Here is a 19,184-nt window from a genome sequence, read left to right on the forward strand (position 1 = left end):
CTACAACCTGCTCCATCACCTTTATAGCCTTCACCTTACATTGGTTACAGTCTGCTCCCTACACGGACTACATCTTACTTCATTCCTTTCTTATATTGTTTGCAGTCTGCTCCCTACCCTGAGTTCAGGCTTCTTATTTGTAGCCTGCCTCCTTCAGATGACTAGGACCATACCTTGTTTACAGACTGCTCCCTACCCTGACTACAACCTGCTCCATCACCTTATTTATAGCCTGCACCTTACATTGGTTACAGTCTGCTCCCTACACTGACTACATCTCACTCCATCCCTTTCTTATATTGTTTACAGTCTACTCCCTAAACTGAGTACAGATTTATTTGTAGCCTGCCTCCTTCAATTGACTAGAACCATACCTTGTTTACAGACTGCTCCCTACCCTGACTACAGCCTGCTCCATTACCTTAATTATAGCCTGCACCTTACACTGTTTATAGTCTGCTCCCTACCCTGACTACATGCTTCTTATTTATAGTCTCTTTCCTTCAGATGACTAGGACCATACCTTGTTTACAAACTGCTCCCTACCCTGACTACAGCCTGCTTCATCATCTTACACTGTTTACAGACTGCTCCCTACCCTGACCACAACCTGCTCCATCACCTTATTTATAGCCTGCACCTTACACTGTTTACAGTCTGCTCCCTACCCTGAGTACATGCTTCTTATTTATAGCCTCTTTCGTTCAGATGACTAGGACCATTCCTAGGTTACAGCCTACCCCCTACCCTGAGCACTGCTTACTACAGCATACCTTGTCTATAGCCTGCTCTTTCATGATCTGCTTGCAGACCCTCAGCTATTTAGCCTTGCTCTCTACCCTGCAGTTGTCACCAGGATGCAGCAGGCTCCTGCTCACTAAATATCATTAGCTTGAGGCAGGCGGGGTCTTCCTGTACTTATCCACCCCCTCACCCAATACCAGCTCTGATGCACCTGATGATAGCCTCCCCCCAATGGGCGGCTCATCCAGCAGCTCCCTGGGCGTGGGCAGCACACATTGTTCCAGAGCAGAGAGCAGTCAATGCTGCAGCAGCTGCATAGACAGCAACGCCCAGATTCCCCATTCATCTGCAGCCCTCTTCACATGGGATCTCACAGGGTGGGATAAGAGATCCTGCTGACTGCTGTGGACATACCACTTTTGCATTGCTGAAACTTTTCAAGGCAGATCCCCTGTGCCAAGAGCTGGATGCTTCTCCTCTATTTGGTGGGGTCCCTGCAAGAAACCTCTGGTGAGTGGCTGACATCTGTGGCTGCTGTGGGCGCCTGAGATCATCTGGATGGGGGCTGCTGATAAATGGCAATTGTGTTGCGATGATAATATTTAGTTGTTTACATTGTGTGATACAATGTATAGGGATGTATAGGGATGTATCAGCTGGGTACTGCACCTCTAGACAGCAGATCTGCATGAATGAGCTCATACAGTCCTAGTGTGACCTTACTAGCTGTCTCTCATAATGAAAGTGCATGGGCGTTGTGGGTTTTGGAAGAGATATAGCCCCCTTACCCCCGCCCCATATGTGCTCATGTATTACCCCCATAGAATTGCTATATATTGACTCCTATGGAATGTGCTTCAATGTTAATATACATCCAATGCCCTGATGTTACCCCAATTTACGTATAATATAGGGATGCCTGAACCAATGTCTATATATTTCCTAAACCAATGATTTCCATATATTATGTTTGTGTATACTGTATATATACGATCACCCATCAGATGACTAGCGATGGATATTTCACCCACCAGTCTATAACTTGTTGACCTGTTCTGCCAGGTACCTTTGCAATTCCCTTATATTCATCTGAAATGTCCAAATGAAGATAGCAGAAGTAAGATAAGAATCCTATCAACAATTGCTAAACAATATTTCACCTAAATTGGGGGGGGGGGATCTTTCACTGATCTCTCCCATCAAGGTTTTCTTGGTTAGGGCGCGTTCACATCTGCATCCTTCCCTTCATCCCTCCGGTCCTTCATAGGACCAGAAGAACTGAAAAAATGGTCCATTTAGTGATGGAGGACAAGGGATCCCGAGGGACCCCATTGACTATGATTTCACAGACCTCACTGGATGAAGAAGTCAGGATTGTAGGACATTTTCGTGGGGGATTTCGGAAAAACTCTGCGCGGAAACCTTGAAACGGAGGTTCCGATGTAGATGTGAACATGGCCCTACATATGTTTTTGAAGAAGCTTGATGACAATCCGTGTTGCCACCCACGTGGATTGTCATTCAGCTTAACTGGATTCCTGAAATACAGAGTTGACTAGATATGTAGTAATATGGGGAGTGGAGGGAAAGTGTGTCACTAATGGTTTTTGCCAATCAGGAGTCTTGGAAAGCAGATTGACAATCCTTGTAGGAGCTGAAATGTTGGCCTTGATGGTTGTCACTCTATTCCTACACCAATACATATGTATATATATATTTAACTATTTACTACCTTATCCTTTCTTATGCTCGATGCCCCCCGTTATTACTTTTCGCATAGAGAAGAAACTTAACCAAACACCAAACTTCCGGGCAATGTTTTAGAATGTTCTACCCTATAACTATAAGCTGAATTAATTATATTTCCTCTAGACACTGTTGCTGATATTGACAGCAGATACTGGATGGGTTATTTGAAATCTGTTTTTTGGCGACTTGCATTTCCTATTGGCGGAATCACAACAACGTCCGTATGTAACTGATGCAGACATGGTCTCTTCTGTCATACTTTTTGCATCTTGACTGTCCATTCCCCTGGTCATGTCCTAATACTGGCATCATGGCTCCATCAGTCAGCTACAATGCTAATATTAGGGCACAGGACTGGTAGTGGTGGTCACGTGTTATCTCCATGTAAACAGAGGGAACCATCAGAGAGCCAGTGCTAGATCGGCGGAGGAATGGACAGGTAAATATTTATTCTTTTATTTAGTTTTTTTTTTTTTTAACCTAGACAACCCCTTTAAGGCTCGTTTACATAGTTCATTGTTCGGGATGCAACATGTGATCAATGATATAAGACTTTGATCGGTACTTGTTTAACCCCATAGAAATTGAGAGGAATGTTAGGGTGACTATGTGACCACTGTTCCATTCAAACTCTAGTGGTCAAGCGGATCCCCATTTTATTGATCAGTGGGCCCTCCATTGATCAGGCATTGATCACTTATATTATAGATGGATTTTAAATTACCTTTATGGGACAATCTCTTGAAAGGGGTTTTCCAACCCAAATGGAGTCGGACATGCAGGACTTTGTGTCTGTGCAAAAAAAACCTGTTTCACCGCAGAGAGGCTGCATATGGACACCAGCGGATTGCTTTAAGAACCCATTCAAATGAATGGGTTTTTAAACTGACTGCGGGTAAGCCATCCCCTCTGCAGTTTTTCCAGGGATTCCGACGGAAACCCAAAGGGCAGACAGGGGTGCAAGTTTGAACGCCACTACGGGCACACGGTGGCTCAGTGGTTAGCACTGCAGCCTTGCAGCACTCGAGTCCTGGTGTTCAAATCCCGCCAAGGGCAAAAAACCATCTGCAAGGAGTTTGTATGTTCTCACCGTGTTTGCATGGATTTCCATCCCATACTCCAAAGACATACTGATAGGGAAAAGTGTACATTGTGAGCTCTATGTGGGGCTCACAATCTACATTAAAAAAAAAATAAAAATGTTTGAACACCACTTAACTAATTGACTCCAATTTAGGATATTCTCTGCCAGACCCCTGGGTCTAAGGCTAGGGCTACCTATTGACTTTGGTCATGACTCTTCAGGTGAATGCACTTGCATTTCGACCCTGAGGTTTTTGTGATCGCCACTTTTAGTTGTAAAAAAAGTTGAACATTGCTTGGTAGCAATGGTACTAAAATAACTGGAGGAGTCACAGGGTGACAGTGCAATCTTTGATCGTGCTGCGGGAGTCTGGCCAAAATCGCTGCGTATCCTTAGCCTAGTGTACTGTAGTAGGCCAGCCCTTAAAACATAATCTGTGTTGCAACTCGAATAAAGATTTTCCACTGATTCAACCACCTTGTTTAAGCGTGGTCCCTCGACGAATCCTGGGGAATCCTCTTCTTGTCCTTGGTACATAGCCCTTAAAACATATCTTTCCTGTTGTCCCATCCTATAAGTTCAGCGTAAGTTACAAAATGATGACTTGCAACTTCTATACGCAGTCTGAAAGGCAATGTAATAAAGGATACATAGAGAGGTAAAATGTGAACATGAGGGGGGTATTTTTGGAGGGATCCAGGATTGCTCATTAATTGGTGTTACACCGATGTGTTAGGTGTCGGCAGTGAATACTGGAGATCTTCATTGTCACAACCATTTGGCTCATGGACTCATCTTAACACTGAAGAGCTGAAGTGCTAATAGATTTCTAGGAATAGAGAAATGTGAAATATCTCATAAAAACTGTTACATGGCTGTTACTTATTATATCTCAGGAATTTCTTACCACAGGCTCCTCGCTATGCTTTATTCATTCTTCCATTTTACTGAAGAATTGCTAGTTAAAGCGGCTCTCCAGATGACTATAAAAACGTCACAATAAATGCATGACACAAGCCAGTGCCCCGCTCTTTAATCTTTTTGGTAACGTTGTTATCCTTTTAGATTGTGATGTGTACACTGTGCCGTGGTAGTCTGGGACACTCCCCTTTGGTCTACGATGAAGCAAGGAGGATCGTCTCAGACCACCGAAGAACAGCATACATGGAGTAGTCTGAGAACATGGTGGGCATTTTACAGAAATGAAGGTTGGACTGGAAATTGGATGAACCCCATAAGATATTACAGGGGTTATACAGGATTGTTTACTAAATTGACCTCTATTCTTAGGTCATAAATGGGCGATCCTTGGGATCCAACACCTGCTCGCAGTGTCATTTCCTGTACACAGCTTCGGGTTCCCAGACCATGTGATGTCACGTTTCGTCGTCACATGGTCTGTTATAAGCTTAGTCCTATTCAAGTGAATGGACTGAGTTGCAATGCAAAGCAGTAGTGAAGAGGCAGTAGTGCTCCCTCAAAAGCTGCAGCTTCTTGAAACAGTTGATCATCTGGGGGACCAGGGTGTCGGACCCCTGCTGAACTTTAATTGATGACCTATCTGAAGAATAGATGATCAGTTATAAATTCTGGATAAAACCCTTTAAGGCTAATGCCCACATAGCGGGCCGCAGTCAAAAAGAACTGCGGGAAAAACCGCTGATCGGTCCCAACCACCAATGCCAGATGTACAGAAACAAGTAAGAGACACTGCTCTGCTGTACTGTTCCATAGGCTCTGTAGGAGTTAGCGCGGTAGAAGCACAAGTGCGGACCCAAACAGTCAAAGACAGGGATACAAAATATACAGCAAACAGGTTTATTTAGAAAAAAACAGGAAAATAAATAAACCTTGACTTCAGGCACAAAAATAGAAAATAAAATACAGCCTTGACTTCAGGCAAAAACAAAACAATATCCTGCTCGTCTGAGCAACTAACTAAACAGAAATGATAACCTAACTATAAGTGTGGCTTACTAACAGCCATACAAACAAGCATGATATTGTCTCCCTGGCCTCACGGTTACAGGACAGACCCAGACGCCTCCTCTCACTTACTGGATCTGTATTGGAGTGCAGAATCTGCAGCTTTTTTCTGGCCCAAGGACTCACACCTGGAGCTGAGGCCTAGTCAAGACCTGCCCTGGACCACACATAGGTTAAAAACCTGGGAGAGATATAGCGAGATTCTAGCACCCTTGCTGTCACCTTCTCACAGCTCCTATTTACCTATGTGGGAGTTACAGAGACAGCATAGCTGTGCGTTACTTGTTTCTTTGTGTGCCATCCTGGTAGTCAGGACTTGTGGACGGTTATTCCTATTTTGGCATATTATTATCAAGTTGGGAATAACCCTTCTACTGGTAGAAATCCTACTTTAGTCACTGATTTAATAATCATATGGTTTTTCTTTCAACCCAGGTCATGGATGTATTCTGCTACGTAGTGATATTACACTGTAGGTCTCATTCATTTCACATGATGCATTTGGTAAATGCTCCATAATGGAATCAATACTAGCCAGACAACGTAAACCTTGGATGTAATGGTGACTGCATGTAGTAAAATGGCTTTATACCGTTTTGCATGCTTATTAGCAGTGGGGTGGTCAGGCATTGCTATAGAGAGCATCAGATGCAGCCCCACAGGTCTTCCTTTCTATCCTATGCAGATAACAGGATCCATTATTAGGTTTTTGGCTGATGTCATCACTGTATCTCTACAGCAAAGGAGAGTTTATATATGGTTTACCAGGCTTCCCTCCCAACCCACTATACACATGCATGCTCAGCTTGACCAAATGTGTACAGTAAGTTCTGGAAGGGCAGAGTGAAAGCCACTGCTTATGTCTGAGAACGGAAGGATCAGCCATGGTGAGATCCAGTTGCCCAGTCCTTCTCTACCCAAATATCTCCTATTGAGAGTTGAAAGGCTCCCTACACATGATAGCTTCACTCTATCATTGGGCTATCCATTGTTCTGGTCCATCTGAAGACCTGAACAAGCAGACCGTTCCAACAGCAGACACATATAGAGCCTGATGGACCGCGTTAATTATAATGGGAACCATTGCGTGTCCATATGAAAAAGTTGGATGAAAATTGTGTTTGTATTATTGATAGGTTGTTACAGACATAAAGAGATGTTCTATGCTTTTCTATAATAATATAATGGATAACAAGGGGCCCATGTACTGTACAAAGCCAAGTATCCCAACCAGTCAACTGAATGTATGGGCTGTTCAATCAGCTGATCATGGTGGTGCTAGACATCAATATAAACGTTCCAGAGAAGACCTTTGAAGGGTTTTCTAAGAGTTAAATACTAATGACCTATCTTTTGCTTAGGTCATCAATATCTGACTGGGGCTCAGTGATGGTGAGCAAAGCATTTTTCTTTTTCCCTTTGACTTCTATAGCGTAAGATGAAAACGCAGTATGTGATTCCATTGCAGAAGCAGAAAAGAGCAAAATGCAATGGGAACACTTACAAGTGCTTTGGATAAGTCATCAATATGTGATCCAATATCTGGGACACCCAGTGATCGGATGTTTGAAGAAGCCAGTCTCTTCAACCAGCTGATTTGTGGGGGTCCTGGGTGTCAGACACTCACCAGTCACATATTGATGACCTACTCTGACGTAATGTAAAACTCCTTTAAGCAAACCTGGCAGTGTGTGGGGTAACATTGCTTCCTGGATATTTTCATGGCATCCAGACTTTGGAGACCATGGGGCATTTTGGGACATCTTGCATTTAGACTTGTAGCTGGATGGGTTTTTTCCACACATACTGAGAGTAGTACAGTACAGTCTCCTTGATGAGCATGTGGGAGTACAGCGGTGACAATGATACTTCTCTGCTCTTCTGCCTTCGAAACTGTGACTGTCACTTATCAGGACTCTCTTCTCAGTCATTATCTTGGTGTACCTTCACATTTTGCATATTTAGCAACTCCATGGTTTAGAACGTAAAATTTGTTGAGCATTGTACTGTAGATTTCACTCTATGTATTGTAGGACGAGAGGCTGTTTTGATACTGATGATCTTGTCAGTATCAAATAGGTAGGGGTCCGACACCTGGACCCTGCACCGATTAGTTGTTCCAGTAGCCGGACCCTATACAGGAGACGGCTTAGTACACTGTATAGCGGCAGCGTTGTCGTCCTGCAGCTCAGTAGAAAAGGGAGGGATCTGAGTTATGTAGATGGGGGTCTGAGACATTTGGAAGGGTTTCCTGGTGGATACAGCAGACATATGCCACTGTATTACTGCATGTGGGCCATCAGTTTCCTTGTTAAGAAAGTGTAAACCAAAAAGATGATTTATTTTGCAGATTGCCCTCCGGAAAAAAAAAAAGGTATTCCAACGTATACCAGGCCAACAGAGCCCAAAATGGCGTTATTTTTGTTTTGGCTTCCACCAGGTAAATGGAGCACTTAAAGGGATCCTATTATTAAAACGCAATTTTTTGTGACTAACACGTAGGAATAGCCTTAAGAAAGGCTCCTACCTTTAGATGTCTTCTCCGTGCCGCCGTTCCATAGAAATCCCGATTTTCGTCGGTATGCAAATGAGTTATCTCGCAGCACTGGGTTGTGCCCCAGTGCTCAAACAGCACTAGGGGCGTCCCCAATGCTGTGAGAGAACTCTCCAGCGCCACCTCCATCTTCTTCAGGAACGGCCTCTTCATGCGTCTTCTTCTGGCGCTGAGGGTCAAACTTTTAGGCCTTGGGAAGAGCCGACTGCACATGCCCGCGGCCACAAGAAAAATGGCCGCTTACACCGTAAATTAGCGGCCATTTTCTTGTGGCCTGTGGACATGCACAGTCGGCTCAGCCCGAGGCCTAGAAGTTTGACCCCCAGTGCCAGAAGAAGACGCGTGAAGAGGCCGTTCCTGAGGAAGATGGAGGCGGCGCTGGAGAGTTCTCTCGCAGCATTGGGGACGATCCCAGTGCTGTTTGAGCGCTGGGGCACGACCCAGTGCTGCAAGAGAACTCATTTGCATACCAACGAAAACCGGGATTTCTATGGAACGGTGGCGCGGAGAAGACATCTAAGTGTAAGAGAAGAAATGCCTTTCTTAAGGCTATTCCTACGTGTTAGTCACAAAAAAATTGCATTTTAATCATAAGATCCCTTTAACCAAGGCCTACAATAGACGCTGCAAATTCAGTGTGAATGTAGCCTTAGGCCTTGTGCAATTTGGCTGAGAGGAGCTATAGAGAAACAGCCACCCCTGGAGCCTGTACAGGAGCCCTATACCTATGTGTAAGGCCTCATACATGCGGCTCCGCCACGTGCCTGCACCTTTAGTCTCTAATGTTAGCGGGAGTTAAAAGAATGAAGATCATTGTTGTGCGCTTATGTAAATCTCCCCATTCACTGTGCACTAAGTAATGTTATGAGCTGGGTAAATGCTCTTCATACTTGTCTCTAATGACTCTTACCAAACAAATTGCCTTGTCGCTGAATTCTGCTGCTTTTAAGAACAAAGTTGAACATGTTCAAACCTATTTGTTCTGCAGCTTTCTCCTCGCCATCTAGTCTGTAATCTCATATGAACACACTGCGGAAGCAACCTATAGACCAGAGCAATGTGACAATGTCAGTAGAATATCTCTCCATGAAATAGATATTCTGGTGCATTTATTTTTTTGCTTGCTATATGTTGCTCCTCTGTTGCACCTCCTGGAAATGTATGAGTAAATTGACAGCAGTTACAAATACACTGGTCAATAACTTGTATCCTACACAGTCTGGCACAGTCAGCACTTATATATTGTTACGCTGTGAATGCATCATTGTCAACTTGAACGGTAGCGCCCAGTTGTCAACTTATTTATACATTTACAAGAAAGGAATTCACATGTCATACTTGAATGACATAGAAATATGTTCACAATTAGAGGTGTAACTTGAAGCCCCAGGGCCCCAGTGTAAAATTTGCAATGGGGCCCCCCACTTACTGTGGGGCTATCTATACTACTGGTATTGTCTTACATTGTAGAGACCTTTGGTCCTCCTTAGGCTCCCGGGCCTGATAGCGTTTGCTACCTCTACGCCCCCGATATCTACGCCCCTGTCCGCCCACATACTGCAGGAAATTGTTCCCATTTATAAAACCAAATAAAATGATAACAATACATGAACTACACCATATATTACTGTGGACACTATATGAATATTATTGACTGTAACAGTAATGTCTTATAAGTTATCCAAGGAGGTTGTTCCCGCCATCTTGAAGAACTAAACACAGATCTTCTGTGGTTGTAGGCTTGCTCCAATCCTTCTCTCTCTTCATGTCATCCCAGACAGACTGGACGATGTTGAGATTAGGACTCATCACTTCAGGACTCTTCCTTTAACGGGCGGTCACACCAAATATTGCTGGGACATAGATTTATTTTTTTATTCATTCATTTTCATTAACTTTTGTTAACCATTAACCCTTCGTTAAATGATTATATCTTCAAATATACACTTTCTGCGCTAAAAATATTGATGACCTATGTTAAGGATGTGTCAACGATATCCGATTGACGGAGGTGTGACACCTGACCGTAGGCTTATGCTATATTCACATGACCGTGTCCATTTCTCAGCTATGAGAAATGGATGATTCAAAAAGTAATGTTGTGCATCGCAGTCACGTGACTGCGCCAAGTGTATAACCGCACGATCGGTGCGAGCTACGTGTGGCGATTGCATTTTCACTGACCTATTCACTTCAATGAGTGCATTGATAGACCGATTTGTGAAAAAAATAGAACATGCTCTACTTTCTCACAGATCATGGGCACGACACAACTGATAGTCAATCTACAGATCCGTTTTTTGATTGACATGACCTAGATAGCAATATATTTTTATGTTCATTAAAAGGGGACCTATTGTTTTCTGTTGGGGTTGTATGTCCGTCAAAATAGATTTTTTTTTTTTTTTTTTTTGACTATTGTTTTCTGTCCACCAAAAAACCAGACATGAGGTTTTATGTGAATAAGGCCTTATGCAGGTACATCCAATGCCTGGAGCGAAACAGGAATTATTTCTACATCAGAGGCCTCAAATCTTATGGAATAACCATTATCCGCAGACGTCTTACTGTACCGTACAAATGATGGCGCGGTCTCTAACATAGTAACTGTGGAGTTCAGTTTTGAGAAATGACTTTAAGAGCTGTGAAAGGGGAAGTATTAAGCAATTGACTTTACTGGTATCCCTGTTACATATCCAATGTCTTTTGACATCAAACTAAAAGGAAGCTGGCGGAGGAAGCTTTAACCTGCTACTTGCCAACTCCTTGTGTTTCCAAACTGCTTCATGTAACTAGTTCTGATTCCTTCAGGTGTTAAAGGAGGTTTCCAGACCCAAGAACTGATGACGTATCCTTAGCATAGGTCATCGACTGCAGGTCAGTAGGGTTCTGACAACCGGGACCCCTGCCATTTGAAGACACTGCAGTAGGCCGAAGCCTGTTCATAATTAGCTAACTCCTTGAGCCTTATTTAAGACTGGCCTACGATACCCCAGTCTTAATAAATCTGCCCCAATATCTTTAAAGGGATGATTTGGTTTATAAAACTGATAGCCATCAATATTAGATCCCAATATCCGGGACCCCTGCAGATCACTATTACCAAGTCAGCGCCGGACTGCCATGTTGCTCACAAACTGTAGTGGTGAGGTCAAGTACTTGAGTGTGGCCCCATAGATTTCAATAGGACAGCGTTCCAGCACGTACACTCGGCCGAGCATGTACATGTATGGAGGAATCAGGCAAGATGACTGTAGCGATAGGTTCACACTAGCGTTTGTCTCTCCGTCGTTTGGATTCGGGACCCGAAAGATGGAGCGCCCATCTGCTATGTAAGCTGTTATCCTTGGACGCCATAGACTAAAATGGAGTCCGCCAGGTGTTTTATACCGAAAACGAAGGAGAGAAATGATTTTTGATGGAATCTGACCCAACGCATTTGCAAACCTAGCCTAGTTGCTTGATTCCTGTGCTGAATTTTTGGCTTTACAATTCTGTCATGTAATACATTCACATATATGAACATGTATATATTCAGTGCATTGATAAAGCAGCTAAGCACACACAGAACTGTGCAGAAATAACTCAGAATCCATATATATATATATATATATATATATATATATATATATATATATATATATACTGTACATTGCATAGAGTTATATAGGCTTGTGTTATGTGCATTGACCTTATTTTTTGCCGAGTATTGCTCATAATACAATGGTAAGATACACATCTCAAGAAGACAATTGACAGGGCTGATGCTCGACTGAGGTATGAGTCCTACTATTGCTTAATTGTTGTGCATCGCCCCTACTTATGAGTGAAAGGGTTAAGGCTGCCCACCTCAGGAAACACAAGAAGTCACTTGGGAATAATAGGAGGGGCTGGGAGGAAGGAATGGGCTTCCCAGCTACACTTCCCATCACACACTCTGGAGACATTGATACACGTGTGGCCTACACACGGATACTAATGCATGTTCTATATATATATACCTTCATACAGTCACATAAGTACTGAGGAGCAAGCAATCCAGACAACACATATACAGGGAGTTGACTTCCTTTACCGTAAGAAGGGTGAAATGTATATCTTATAGTGTTGTATTGTTTCATTATATGATTCTAGAATGTCTTGGTGGAGCCATAGGAAGGAGTTTTCTGGGACGCCACGTTTGTCGGTCACATGACCTGTTTGAAGCTCAGTCCCATTCAAGTGAAGGAGACTGAGCTGTATGCCAAGCATGGCTACTATACAATGTAGGGCGCTATGCCACAGCTCTTGTTCCAACAATACAATCTCTTCGAACAACTGGTCTATGGGGCGGTGGGTGTCAGACCCTCACCGATCTGACATTGACAATAGGTCATCCGTATTTAAGCTCCCTTTACATAACCCTAAAAAGGTGCATTGAAATTGGTGGTTCTGGTGGCACAACCCCTAGTACCTCTCCAGTGATCTCTTCCAACCTGTGGACCTTCAGTTGCTGCAAAACTACAGCTCTCATCATGTCCAGGTTTCCATAATGGTGTCCATAGTTTTAACAGACTTAATAGCTCAGTGCAATTCTCTATTTTGTCTGCAATTTTTGACATAGTCTCCGACTCTAGATGTGAACCTAGTATTCATTGACATATCCTCACTGCCTTTAATTATTTGCAAATTTTATATATACATTTTTTATTTTATTATAGGTGATCGGCACTGCACATTGTGGCCTTGTGGAGAAACTTAATTGGCATTTCGGGAAGGGTGAGTACACAGAACTTGGTGCGAGTCCATTGAATGATCAAGATATTTGTTGATCCTGATCTAGTCAGATTATTACAAGATTACTGTTCTTATAGAGGTTCATTACGCTATGCTGTTTTGCAGTTTTAGGTATTGGTTAGATGGTGACCCTGAGGTGATCGGCCGATCAAGGTCTATACTGGCCACTTGCCAATACATATTGAGACCACCCATTTTATTTAGGAATGATTATATAAATAATACCGCCAAATAACAGTGTTTTACATTGACCAGATCGTACTGCCAATGGAAAGCACTGCAAAATTTGACTGTGTGAACGTACCCTAAAGTGACCTTCTGCCATTGTTTTCCTCTGTTGCATTTAGTAATGAGACTAGTGCAATAGGTTTTCAGTGTTATTATGGGGCTTTCTTATAAATAACATTTATCCCATATCCACAAGGTAGAAGGTAAAATGATTCCTGGGGTCCCAACACTGGGATTCACACTGATAATGAGAACAGAGGCACAAAAGTTCGTCTGAATGCTCCATGTGAACTGGTGAAGTGACAGTGTGCATTTGTGGCCACCACTCCATATACTTCTATGGGACGGCAACTCCCAGTAGTCTCATAGAACTAAATGGAGTGTTGGCCAAGCATGCACACCACTGCTTCATTCACTCGGGGGAGCTTGTAGTCGCTGGGGGTCCCAGCAGTTATCTAAGGTGTTGACCTCTCCAGAATACAAGATCAGGGCAGTGGACAGGGATATTGGGTTGCTGTTAGGATTAGTTCTTACCAATTGAATGCAAGGAGCAGTGGTGCCTTCAATGGTGGTGTACTGAATAGTAACCTTCTATGTATATACTGTAGGATCAGTCGTATTTCTAATTGTGGAAATAATATACAGAAGTTATAGTAAATAGTACATTCACATGACACAGGAAAACTGGCTGTATGATGTCCGTTTTTCACTGACATCATAATCTAGGTCATGTCCTACTTTCGGTCGATTTCAGGGATCCCTCTAGACACACTGAAATATATGGGGGATCCATGAAAACAAGTGCCCCTCGGGTGCAAGACAGCTGTGAAAAATGCCATTTGCACCTTGTATGCATCTATCTTAAGAATGGCCATACACTTTAGAAATCTGGTCTAATACTCAGCTGAAAGCTATGTCTCCTAATCCCCCAAATACACACGTATGCGTGATATGGCCGCAAGCAATCCTCCTGATTCCCCTAGATATGTACAGGCTCACAGGCCATAGGTGTTGTCTATGGGGAGACTTCTTACAATGGCTTATCTACCTAATAACAAAAGCATTGCACAGTTGGGATCCAACTGCCTGACCCTAATCTCCCCAAAAATCTGGTGATCCCCATACACTTAAGACCTGGGTATGGCCAAACGTATATAAAATGTTATGAACATCTAAATATCAATGCACTGGGGAGTCTGTGGGAATTTACATATTCCTGGTTTTTCATACTAAATATTTCATGTGATTATTATTATTATTATTATTATTATTATTGTTTATTTATATAGCACCATTAATTCCATGGTGCTTTACATTTGGGGGTTACATACAATTCACAAAATATACAGGTACATATCATACTAACAGTGATCGGCTGGCACAGTGGGGTAGAGGGCCCTGCCCGCGAGGGCTTACAATCTATGAGGGAAGGGGGTAGAGACAGAATGAGAGGGGGAGACTGTACAGATGGGGGTGCGGTGATAGTGTTATTGGAGGTTGTAGGCCTTCCTGAATAGGTGAGTCTTCAGGGTCTTCTTGAATCCTGTGATTGTGGGGGTCAGTCTTATGTGTCGTGGTAAGGAGTTCCAGAGTATGGGGGAAGCACGGGAGAAATCTTGGAGACGGTTGTGTGAGGAGCGGATGAGGGCAGAGCGGAGTAGGAGGTCGTTGGAGGATCTGAGGTTACGTGTGGGCAGGTAGCGGGAGATGAGGTCAGAGATATATGGAGGGGACAGGTTGTGGATGGCTTTGTATGTTAGCGTTAGTAGCTTGAACTCAATTCGCTGGGCTATGGGTAACCAGTGGAGGGACTGGCAGAGGGGAGCAGCCGATGAAGATCGGGGGGGTGAGGTGGATTAAGCGAGCAGCACAGTTTAAGGTGGACTGGAGGGGGGCGAGGGTGTTTGCCGGGAGTCCATGCAGAAGGGTGTTGCAGTAGTCTAAGCGGGAGATTATGAGGGCCTGGACGAGCATCTTAGTAGTTTCTGGGGTGAGGAAAGAGCGGATTCGGTGGATGTTCTTGAGCTGGAGGCGACAAGAAGTGTTGAGGGTTTGTGATGGTTCTCTCCCACGGAAATGGCTCATAGGATTGGTTTAATCCAAATTAGCCATTAACGCAATGTCTTGAAAAAAAATATTTTCTATGTAGCTGTAGATGGGTCAGGAATATTTTCTTACTGATATCTTTCCATATGGCTGCTCTACCCCTAGCATAGTACGGTACACTGTGCATAATTTAAGTATTTAAAAGGATTTTCCCACCAATAACATTTCTCCCATATCCTATAGACAGGGTAATGCTGGGTTCACATGGGGGTTTTTGGATCGGATTCTGAGGCAGATTCCGCATCAAAATGTGGACCAAAAAACCCCACATGAACCCGGCTTTAGGTGTCTAAGTAGGGGTGTTCAAGTAACTGAGGACTGGAGCGATCACAAAAATGGGGGTCCCTGAGTGATCCATGTAAATGGGGCAATAGTGTTTATGCTTCACTTCAGTCCCATGGCACTCATGGACCCCTGTTCTGAGCATTGCTATGAGTCCCCACTGTTTGACACACAAGGCACTTATCCCTTATCCTAACACATAGGGGACAAATTGGAAAAACCCTTTAAAATAATATACCATTGAGGAAAAAAAGGACCTTATATGTCCTATTATGAGTCTAAAACTTGATTATAGTCCGTTTATAGCATCAGGCACTTTTATCTTGTTATCCATTATGCATGCAGAGTAGAGAAAATGTATTGATCTAATATTTTTCCATAACTTTCCCTCTCTTTAACTGTCTTGGTTTAAAGCAAACCTGCCCGGTCAATTCGCATTCCCTAGACATGATGAAGGCAGAGAATTTGAGTTCTTTGACATATCGGTTTATACTATTTGGGGACGAATTTCTGAGTAAAATCAGTGAAAATCCTGATAGGACTCCTGGAAGAGACAGTGAGAGTCCTGATGACTCCGCCCACACACCGTGATTGACAGCTCTCCCTGTACTATTGTGTGCCCACGGATGACTGCCGGGGTAAGCAGGACTCTCACTATCTTTCCTAGGAGTCCTGTCACAATTTTTTTCTGCTTTTTACTTTGGAATCAAGTTCCAATTCACATAACTATATACAAAACAACTCAGCTTTTCCCTCTTAACCACCTACTTGATCCTTATCTCTCCTGGCATATACCCATTTAGGGAGAGTCAGGAAGGCCCAATACACATTAGATGGATACGTTTAGTGCACCCCTGTGGGAACGTCTTGAACATTAAAATAGCTTTGCATATTCTGTAAAATTTTATTGATCGTTCTCACTAAAAAAAGTTGGATCAACGGGCTCCATTTCCATAACATTCGACATGGCTTCCACTCTACTCCTTTTTACCTCCTTACATCCGATGTACCGATGAAGGTCCATGGGACTGAAACGTTTTGGTGGATGCTTTTAAATGTGGACACAATAAACTCATCCTATTTGGAAGTCAACCTTTGAGTTTCGGAAATTTCTTGCTTTGATCATGAATTAAGAGTGACCTTCACCGGTCTTGATCAGTCCCCCCCTCCCCATTAACTCTTATGTTAATGATGATTTTCTGATGAGACAGAACAGGTTTACTAGAGAGACCAATAGGATGTAGAAAAGAGCAGCCATCCATCTCTGTCCATGGGTATACATAGACGTCATCCTTGGTCAGTTAATGGCTCCAGAGTATTGACATGTGTTTATGATTTCTGTATTTACTGGCCTCCAGACAACCCCTTTAAGGAAATACCGAGTATAGGGTCACGTAGTCAACCAGTGATGAGAAATGTCTATTTGGTTTCTGTGGCTCCTTGTAAATAACCTCCAGTTGCTGATCTGCTGCCTTTTGGTCGGTGCGTCAGTCTGGTTTCGGGAGGCCTGAGCGCTAGAACAATAAAGACATGAGAACATCAGATGCATTTTCTCCGACACCACTAATGGAAGCCTTTCTCCAAATCAATACGCTCTTTGGCAGGCAAAGCCATTTAATAATCCCATGCCTGTTATTTTTAGCTGCAGTGGCCCTATATTCCCTGCCTCCTCTAATTGAAAATACTTCGATCGGTCAGGAGAAATCTGAGCACAACGACTGCTGACAGGGCTGCAGTTTGATGGCATGTGATATACAACCAGCGTCAGCTCCCCTGACCTTGGAGGAAACTGCATGTCACCTCCTGGTATTTCTAAACAATATGTCTCGGATGAAATCCTTGTCATATTAGTGTCAACCCTTCTTTGTTTCATTTAATTTTTTTGCAAGATCTACTGTCCCCGTTCTACATGTGTCAAAATGGCACTTGTTAGGGTCAGAATAAAATATTAGGAAATGATGCTCCACAGTGGCCCCCACACAGTATAATCTGCTCCACAGTGGCCCCCACACAGTACAATCTGCTCCACAGTGGCCCCCACACAGTACAATCTGCTGCACAATGACCTCCACACAGTACAATTTGCTCCATGGTGGCCCCCACGCAGTATAATCTGTTCCACGGATGGGTGCCCAAAGAGAGGGCTCCAAGTGCCACCTCTGACACCCGTCACTGGAATAGGGGATACCTTGCAGATCAGTGAGATTGCGACTGGTCAAACCCCCCACTGATCAGGACATTTGTACCCCATTCTGAATGGATCGGTAGTCAGACGATATCTCCAGTGCTCCCACTGAAACATATAAAGTACAGCATTCTTCTATGTTTGGCACTTCCATTGAGATAACTGGAGCGGTGCGTAGGCTACCTGACCACCACTTCATCCAGAATGGTGGAGGAAACTCTCCCATTCTTCTGATTGGTCGGGGTCTGGGCATTGAGATCCACAACCATCTGAAACGTATCTCCTATCCTATGGATAGGGAATAACATGATTTGATAGGAAAACTCCTTTAAGATCCAGTGACTAATGATAGAGTAGTTACACACTCTTACATTTTTGGATGAAGATGGTGCCCACTAAAATGGATAAAACAAAAAAAAATCCCTCCATCCCCATGGGTGCTAGCGCTTCAAAACACATCCCGTTCACTTCAATGGGAGCGCACGTAAAGCCGGCTTTAAGCGCTCTCCCATTGAAGTGAATGGCATGTGTTTTGAAGCGCTTGCGCGTACGGGTCTAAATGAGCGGCGCGGAGGGGCCCTTAAACAACCTTATATTACATGGTCTACCATTCATCTAAATGGCTTCCACCATTCTGCAGGAAACTACTTGTCTGGCAAGGCCTTTCCTCTTTTAAAGACCTCCGACAAGGATTGACCTAATCCCTTTTACATTGGAGCCTCCCCACTGAAATCTCAGTAGCCACCACAATACAGGACGCCAGCCCGCGCCACTTCTTCAGCCTCCAACGCCTCCTTCTGATAACCTGGCTTATAACAACATCTTACGGTAATAATAAACCTCTCTCATTCTTGGCTCCTGAAGATCTTGCCTATATCTGGGGATGGGATTTCTCATCCAGACTACTTCAATACAGTGTAAATGAAAGGATTACTTTGTTTTCCTTTCCTAACATCCTTAGAATTCCCCATCATCTTACTGTAACATTTTTTCAACATTCACAAGACAGAGGCGGAATACAAAGAAAGGATTGTCTGTTTTCTTTCTTCTACAATACATCAGGAATGTTAAACTTGTAGGAGCAAAATGGGATTGCCATAGGGAATTCAGGATCTGCTTCTTAGTGAGAACATTCATTAACCCTTACAAATACTGTCTTCTGTGTATATCATATATACAGTAGCTACAGGACCGGATGGACTGAACGTTTCACCATCTAAGGAAGCGCATAAAGATCTCTGTTAGGGTCCAATGTCAGACTGATCTGAATCGGCAGTCTTGAGAACGATCTTGGCCATGGACATGGAGGTTTTAGTGACTTATTTTCTGATCCACATGTGTGGGACCTCTTTAGGTTGATGTAACTCTTATCCATGTTAATGTGTCTGCAGACACCTGTGCACTTGACGTAAATGGTAGCTGAGTTGCAGGAACAACACACAGTCACTATACAGGCCACAGAAATAGTCAATACATTGAAAAATTCTGGC

At 43.4% G+C, this 19,184-nt stretch overlaps 1 protein-coding gene across 1 annotated transcript in view; it reads left to right on the forward strand.

Annotated features, from left to right (window-relative positions):
• The first annotated feature begins 1,008 nt into the window (after positions 1-1,008).
• HRAS (HRas proto-oncogene, GTPase) overlaps positions 1,009-19,184 on the forward strand; it is a 40,899-nt gene continuing 22,723 nt past the window's right edge. The window contains exons 1-2 of the mRNA XM_075281417.1: positions 1,009-1,254; positions 12,818-12,875. The gene's annotated coding sequence lies outside the window, so the exon portion shown is untranslated. The remainder of the gene's footprint in view (positions 1,255-12,817; positions 12,876-19,184) is intronic.

Source organism: Leptodactylus fuscus, chromosome 7 (assembly GCF_031893055.1).
Source record: "Leptodactylus fuscus isolate aLepFus1 chromosome 7, aLepFus1.hap2, whole genome shotgun sequence".
NCBI lineage: Eukaryota > Metazoa > Chordata > Amphibia > Anura > Leptodactylidae > Leptodactylus > Leptodactylus fuscus.